Source organism: Daktulosphaira vitifoliae, unplaced genomic scaffold (genome assembly GCF_025091365.1).
Source record: "Daktulosphaira vitifoliae isolate Bord-2020 unplaced genomic scaffold, ASM2509136v1 Scaffold_4, whole genome shotgun sequence".
NCBI classification, from domain to species: domain Eukaryota; kingdom Metazoa; phylum Arthropoda; class Insecta; order Hemiptera; family Phylloxeridae; genus Daktulosphaira; species Daktulosphaira vitifoliae.
Window position 1 is genome coordinate 30,572,245 of NW_026099575.1, and position 8,905 is coordinate 30,581,149.

Sequence of the window (8,905 nt, forward strand, 5' to 3'; positions counted from 1 at the left end):
CCATGACAGTAGCCAACAACTAAATTTATGGTTGAATTTTTATTTGTTGTTTCGCAGTCAAAATAATTTTATTTTTATCTTGTGATCTCATTGTACAGAATCTCATATTATAAAAAAACTGGAATTATTACTTAATTTAGCTTAAGCTGATTGTTAATTTTAAGTAAATACATATAAAATTTAAACGAATGTAATATTTACTTTATTTTTAATTTTAAAGCGGATTTATCAAGTAAAACTTTAACAGGTTAAAAATAAATCAGGTGAGGTAAAATTTTTTGACTATATCAGTTCTATATAAACTTTTTTTCTTCGATGAGAAGCTGAGGTTTTATCATGGTTGTGTGCGTTTTTGTCTGTTCATGAAAATTCTTAATTTTCACTAGACTGATTTTAATAATTATTACATCAAAAAACCAAATTTTAATCTAGTTGACCTATAAATGCCGAAAATTTAAAAAAATCCTCTCAATTATAAAAATATAAACAAGTATTTAACTCGATATTTGAATATATTTCGGAATGTTTGGCAAAATTAAATCTATATCAGATTTAGAGCTCTTGAAATTTACTGTAATATATAATAAAACATTTTCCAATGGTTGTTTTACTATGAAAAATCAACCGTCAGAGTAAAACATTTCGCGATTTATACAAAAAAACGTTATTTAAGCATTTAATATTTGAGTGAAATTTTAAAATTACAAATGTACAAATTTTCAAATTAATAAATTCGCTTTGAAGCATTTTTTATGACAATAATTTTAATCACAGTCAGATCACAACTATACTTGTCCTTACTATACAGCATCACCATAAGCCTCAATGTAAAGGGTATTTATTACAATATCCAGTGGCACGACTCAAGCTTTTTTTATGTATTCATTTATAAATTTAAAATTTATTCTTTAACTCGAGTTAATCACTTTGTCATTATTATTATTATTAGTACTAGGGAACTATTCAATAATGTATATAAATGAACGACTTTAAATTTATTAAATTTAATTTAATACAAACTCGATGAAGAGTAGTTGTTAAGATAACTGCACTTAGAAGTAAGTAGTTGCACCTGCGACAACTGTAGGGCAGAAATAAATAATTGTATATTGTATAAGTATGCGATGTGTGTAAGATAGATGATTATCAAATATTATTTGATCGTCAATTAACTTATTGTATATAATCAATAAGTTAACTAATATACTATAAATACTACAATAAATCAAAAATAGATTAAATTAGCGTTGCTTTTTAAATGTAAAGAGGCTAATTTAACATTAAAACTTAAAAACCAAGACAAATCCATTCAATGATCATACAAAAAAAAATATCAATAATAACAACCGGATCCCGCTAAAGGGTAAGAAAAAGAAAATTTTTTAAAACATCCTCCTCGTTACCACCAGCTTCCATTCTCCTTATTATCAATGACCACGCTGGTCTAATGTGCTATTGTACACATAATAAAATATAATACATTAAAATATTGCTGGAGGATACATATAGTAAGTAGCTATCACCTGTATCCAGCGAAGGACATATTATATGTACGTTTTCTTTTCTACGGTGCATAAAAAATATGATGTACATAATATCGAGTACATACTAGACAGCCAAAACACCTGTTACAAACGACTGAATGGAGGTAAAACGGTAGAGTTATAAAAAAAAGAGAGATGCGTGTACATGGACAATTAGCGGACAGTAGCTCACACACACAAACACATACATGGAAATCCGATTTCGTTTATCGAGATCACGCGATTCATCCGGAATTTTCTTATACTCTATCGTTTGCTCTGCTCCTACACTATCGTAATTACGATACCGTTCTGAATAATATTATTATTTATGGTGTTTATATGAGCGCATAACGTGTATGCAAATCCCCGACAATAATGCCCCCATGGATATCTTGGACCGCCGACACCACCACTGGCTAAACACAATTTTATCATAAATTAACATACATAAATAATACCATACGTCTTACGTGTACTACAGAAGAGATCTAGGGTAAAAAATCACATCGCACTGTAACACGCAACACTCGTATCGACAGAGTGTTCACGACTAGTCAGTTGCAAAGGTGACTGTGTTGGTAAGTGTCACTGGCGTAAAAACATTAAGAGGATATGGGAGTCAAAAAATAAAACAATATGATCAAAATTTCATTGCATTCACTTAACATTCGGTTGATCGGCGAATAAAAGCATTAGTTTTGCTTAGATGGTGTAATGTAAAACAATTATTTAGAACGATAGTTAACTAATGATACATTCAAAGAATTACATTCAAGAATTTTAGGATAGTCAACTTTATTATAATTTGTTAACACGCATCACACACTCGCCGTCGTTGAACAAGAATAGCTATTTTCTAATTAGATTCCATATCCTTCAGATACACATTGTTACCAGAGTAACAAGAAAGATAATTTTGACTCTGATGTTGTTAATCTGTCAAGGCAACCGTTTAAATGGCAAATAATTTTAAATCATAATTATTATTGTTGCACGCTTTTTTCCTCATGAACTACTTTTGCAAAAGTTATGTTATTTATAAATGTCAAAACAATTTCTGTATTATTTCATTTAAAAAATATTTCATTATAATTTTTTTTCATAACATTTATACTTCAAAGGTAGAGTACTAAATGTAAAAACAAAATATATGAAAATAATTATATCTGAATTAATTACGATTTTCAGATTTTAAGAAACAACAATTTACTACTATATTCTACTATAGTCAAATATAATATTTTATTAATTGACAAACTCACCGTCAATAAAGATAATAATAAATAATCAACTAAAGAATAAAAACATCAGTATTTCTGCGTTAACAGAAAGTTTACAAAATATACAGCAATTAAAATAATTATTTATTGACATCATGAGCAACTTATAGAGTACATTATTTGTATGGAAGTAATAAAAACAATTTTTAACAATAGATTTGTGTCGGATTGGTCAACATTATTTTTGATCATTAACAGTCATTAGACTTTTGTTTATTTAGCGTAATACGTTGAAAGTAATAAGGTTGAAAAAACAGATTTTGGACGTATTGGATTGTATCTGTTTTCCTTAAATTATTATTGCTATTAATAGTATATAATATTGGCGATAATAAAAGTATATGATAAGCAAAAATAAAAAAAATTTTAAAATCCTCTCCATACTAAAATCCTGGTAAGGTGCCTGCCATAAACTATATAATAAAATAATTGAAAATCACTAAATCAATAGATTACCTTCATACTAACTCACGAAAAGTCTCTATTTTTATTTTAATATTTTTACTTCCCTAATTTAATTAAAACATTTAGATACTATTTTTTTTTTTTTTCAAAATTTTTTAAAAATTAGTTTTTTACACACAATTTAAAACTTAACATCGTAAAAAACAATACGTAAATGTTTTAACAAACATAAATTGTCTGTAATTTGCTTGAAAATTATACAAATGTTTTCGACTAATTTTACATGTTTTGAAACATTTCCATAAAAGTTATGCACACAGTACTATTATTTATTTGTCATCTCGCCTCATAAGTCAGCTTGTCCTAATTTTTTAATCTCACTCATGCAATAAGTTTTTATTAAATATGTACTTTATTTTAATAGGTAAAAAAAATTCAACGAAAGATTAATAAAATAATCTTTAAACTTAACAATTTAATAATGACCGAGTAAAACAATGTGACAAATTAAAGTTTTAGGACAAATATTTATATAAATTTAATTAAACAAAAAATTTGTTAAATTTCAAACAAAGTATCGCAATTTAAATGAAATATATTAAAAATATCTTTTCCAATTTTATAAATTATTTTAAAATGTTGACGTTTTACAACCGTTCATTATTTAGCAATACAATTAAAAAAAATTTTCGCTCTATTAAAACTAACATTTTTAAATAATAAACGAACATTGGCCAAATATCCAACTAGCTTATCAAAATTTAATTTAATATAATTTTCATAATTCACAGAAATATATTCAGTTTTAAAGAAATTCTTATAAAAATCATGTACAACTTTAAATAAATTATATGTATTATTATAATGCTTTTTCAACTTTTCATCGATTTTATTACACATTTTTAATAAATTTTCTTTAAAATTTACATCATAATAATTTAATTCGGTCAACTTTAGATATGAATCAATTATACCTTCATCTTTATCTAGCTCCAAAAAAGATTTATTATTAATTACTAATTCTTTCATTGAATCCCACGCATTTTTTAGATCTTGGTTTCCGAGGTAATGGAAATAGTAATAGTAAGTTTGTAAATGTACTTGTAAATGACCATAAAATGATACTTTAATAATCATGAATATGAAACATCTGTATTCTTTTAAGCTTTTATAATTTTGTTCGCTATCGATCCATTTTGAAACAGCATTATAATATTTTAAGTTAAGTAAATCATTTATATTAAACCATGTAACTGTTTCGCTATCAGATTTAAGTGAATATATTGATGAACGATTCAAAGCTATGTGATCTAAGAATAAATTTTGTGGCATATAAAACTTAATATCATCTTCTATTAAATCATGATTCATATTCTTATTAGAAGCCATTTGAGTCGTTATAGATTTCTTAAGATTATTTATTTGATGGAATATAGTTTCATACAACTCGTCATTTTTGAAAGATGAATTTTGTAAACAGGAAATCGCCAATAAATTTTTGGGAACTTTAATATTTTCGGTAGTCCTCATTAGCTTTATAATATATTCGAGAGTATTTTTAACTTGATAAGCCTTAACGCTATCCTCTTGATTATTGGTTTGATAAAAATTTTGAATTGAATTTGTAAAAATACTGAGATACCACAACCATTCAACATTGTGATCGGGAATTAAACTTAAAATCCGAGCCACTTGTATACCAAAATTAGATAAATTCATTTTGAAATTATCATCTACTCGTTTAGTTGTATCACGTTTTATTCTTTTCTGAAATATTTCTAGAATTTCGTGAGTTTGTAAAACGATAACTTGAGGAATTTCATATTGATCCGCATTAACTTCGTAACAAAAAACAATAGTACTTAACAATAAAATAAAATCCATCTTATCTATCTTCATGACCACATCAATTTATTGCGATCATAAAGATAGTTAAGACCTTATTTGAAATATTATTATATTAACTTCTGTTTCGTAATTTACTTATTTTTATCGATGAACGCAATACACTTCTTTTTTAATATTAAGTTGACACAAACAATAATATATACGGGGTGTCGAACGATGTTTTGACATCTTTAATGACTTACAAACCATCAAATATGTTGCGTTATATTTCTTTTTAAATAATTTTTACAATTTTATATTACGTCAAAAGCATAATTTGTCTTTAAAAAATTTTAATTTTTTAAATTTTGAAAAAATTAAAAATGATTTGATGTCTTAATTTTTTTAATAAAGAAAAATAATAATCAAAGGATAACGAGTAAATTAACAGACGACTAAAATTATACTTTGATAGCAATGGTTACTAAGTATAAACGAAATATGTGGTTGAGACAAATTTCAATATGCTTGCAACTTGTATACCAAAATAAGATAAATTCCATATGAAATTATTATTTTCAGTTAATCTATACTCGTGTTGTATTCTGTCTCCAAATATTTCAATAATTTTATGATTTTATTTTTTAATAGTCTAACAAACAAATAAACTAGATTTTATTATGTGGTCAATGATTTTGAAATACTTCAAATGTACATAGTGATCCATAAATCAATAACAGCTTTTGAATCAGTCTTTCATCAGTTATTAATATTTGTGAATATTATCTGGAGGTAAGGAGCTGGTGATTAACATGTATGTACATTTGAGCGATATCTAATAGTTATTAATTGAGTGCAAAAGAAGCTACTAAGATATTAAATAAAAAACTTGAACATTTTATTTGTGAACATTTAATGCAATTTTTTATATGTTTTAATGTAGAGACAAATTTTCTTATCATCGACCCATCATTATAGTACTGATAAAAAATACAAAACATCAACAGTCTTAATTAATAGTATAATTAAAGTAAATGATATAGCTAAAATAGGCGTTAAACTAATGTAGGAGTTTAATTCAAAAATGACATATCATGAAAAATAACAACAATATTTGTTTTAAGTAATAAATGTTTACCGCAGTAATATCCAGATCCCAAAAAAATACTGTTTTTGATAACTTTGTATAATGATTGATTATTTTATTTGTATGTGTTGCAGTGTTCTAGTAGATTTAATCAAATAAACAATAATAATACAGGTTTTATTTATTATTTGTGGTGCTATAAAATTAATACTGAAGTTTATTTTATTTTTTATTTTGTGAGTTTTTAACAACTCTCAACATAACAAAAAATATTTAATTAATGTTTTCTTCATAAATAATAAATTTATGAAAATAATGTTTAAAATTTTCTATTAAATATTTTCTATCTACACAATATTTTTGTGAATTCGTTTTTTAACGCTTTATACTAAAAATATATGGAAAACGTACAATTATTCAATATTATTGAGGTTTTCAAATTTTTTATGCGATGGGTTAATCTATTCCAATTTACTTGAAACTATACTTACCTCTTATTATTAGGATTCAAAGTAATCTAGATTGTATAATTTTTTAACATTAATTTTAATGTATCTAACCTGGATGAAAAATAACAAGTTATAAAAAATGGTCTTACCTTACAATTCATCCCTAGTCGCTTTTTTTTAGAATAGTAATAACTTCCGAAGTATACGACTAAAAATTATTGTAGACCAGTCATTTTTTTGATTTGAATTATTTTCATTATATACGATACTTTAAATATATATGTTGCCATTTAAAAAAAATAAAATTTATACTCTTATAAAGTATAAGAGATGAACCGAAAAAGTACTAACTGACCAATAGAGAAGTGTATGTAATTAAAAAAATATTTCCAAAATTATTTTTATTTTATAAGTAATTGAATATAGTAGTATAACAATCCTGTATTCCTCTGTATACTAATTATTTTATTTATAGTAGCCTTTAAATAACTATCATTCATACAATACATTTTTCTAACAGTTTTATAATGATAAATTAATTAATGTAATTCAATAAATGAGAAACGTAATGTATTTTGCATAATAAAATTAGATTAAGCTGTTTATTCCATTAAACATACTGCTTAAGTATACACATTACTTTTCAAACTCTTATAAATACTTAAATATTTACACTATAGCTGTACTTGCATTGTGACATGTGGCCTGAGATTTACTTTACTTCTCGGCGTATTTGAACGTTTTTAAGGACCGGTTAATAAATACAGATGATTATTGATGCACACACAGTGAAAAAATTAAAATTCAAGACGCATTTGAATATATTTTTTCTAGTTCGTATCAAACACAAGATGTATATAATATGGAAATTAAAGAAAATAAATACTTTTAGTATTTATAGAATTGTTCACAAATTCACCTGCGTGTCTGAATCAACCCGCAGAACCTTAAGATTCTGCTGGTTAATTTTGATAATAAATAATGTGTATAATCATAGGTGCAAATTAGGAGGGTATAAAGATATTATTCCTCCAAAATGTTAGAAATACAAAATGTAAAATTATATAAAAGAAATTTTAGGGAAGAAGAAATTAGATATAAAAATGTTGTTGTAAATGCGCCTATGTGTATAATATTCCATAATAAAAATGAAAAAACAAAATTAAGTATATCTAATGACTACTTTATATAATGGTAGGTAGTACACCCAATTATCTAATCACAATAATACCTTGAGGCTTATGGACCAATTCAGACCAGTTACTTAAAATTATAATATTAAGTTTTTGAATAATATTAAATAAATAAATAACATTTTCAAATAATAATGATGAAAATTAAGTGTGAATAGCTTAGTTTTGCCTTTATTTTTTCTTAAATAAGAAATTTGTCATATCTTTTTTTTATTAAATTTTAAATTTACATTCATAAACTCATGAAAATTTTCTTAAGTACAATATTACATTGTTTTAGTTATTATGACATCAGAAAAATGTATATTTTCGAACCAATGAGGTAGAAACAGTTTAGGGTATTATAAGATAAAATATCAAAAGGAAGACTATTTTGCACATTATTTAGGAATTTATCTTTGATAAATAGGATAATATTTATAGCACTAACGTGGTAGCATCATAAAATTTAGCAATACACAGATTATTCGACGAACATCCAAAAAATTCATATACTTTTTTTATGGCGATTTGTCAGAACCTCGTGGAACATCCTACCCTTAAACGTACCATTTACAAATTTAATTTACCTTAACAAGTTTAAAAAATCTGTTAACTTTCACAACCTTGACTGTTATATGTTATACAATATATACAATTTATTAACAATATTAAAAATGTATAAAATAATAGTATTTTTATGTTCAAGAAAATTAAAAAGGGATTTTAAATTACCTAATAATAAACTTAATAACACATTAGGAATGTATTAAAATTTGTTCTTCGATTGTTAAGTAATCCATGATCTTCTTTTATATTTTAAACAACGTATAAAGTATAAGAATCTTGGCACAAATCCCATCAAGATGAACATTATGCATTTACATACTAATGTGCACCTGTCTGTTTTTCGTATCAATAAACATCACAATAAAATAAACATATTCATTGCCTACTGAAGTGCCTCGAGGCACGTGCATCTTTTGTTTTGTTCGCAACCATTGTTGGTGGTCATGTTAACAAATTGTTGTAAAAATATACATACGAGCACTCTCTCACATTATAATAATGGTCTTTATTAAGGGTATTTGGTTACTGGCCGTCGGGTCAGCTGAGAGCAAAAAGAGAATTCTCACTACGAGATGCCACTATTCATCCA

At 25.2% G+C, this 8,905-nt stretch overlaps 1 long non-coding RNA gene across 1 annotated transcript; it reads right to left on the reverse strand.

Moving 5' to 3' along the window:
* Positions 1–6,160: 6,160 nt before the first annotated feature.
* LOC126905506 (uncharacterized) lies at positions 6,161–6,903 on the reverse strand. The gene is made up of 3 exons (XR_007704014.1): positions 6,724–6,903; positions 6,617–6,642; positions 6,161–6,263 (listed from the first exon to the last, which is right to left on the reverse strand). It is a non-coding gene; the product is annotated as an uncharacterized LOC126905506 (long non-coding RNA).
* Positions 6,904–8,905: the final 2,002 nt, after the last annotated feature.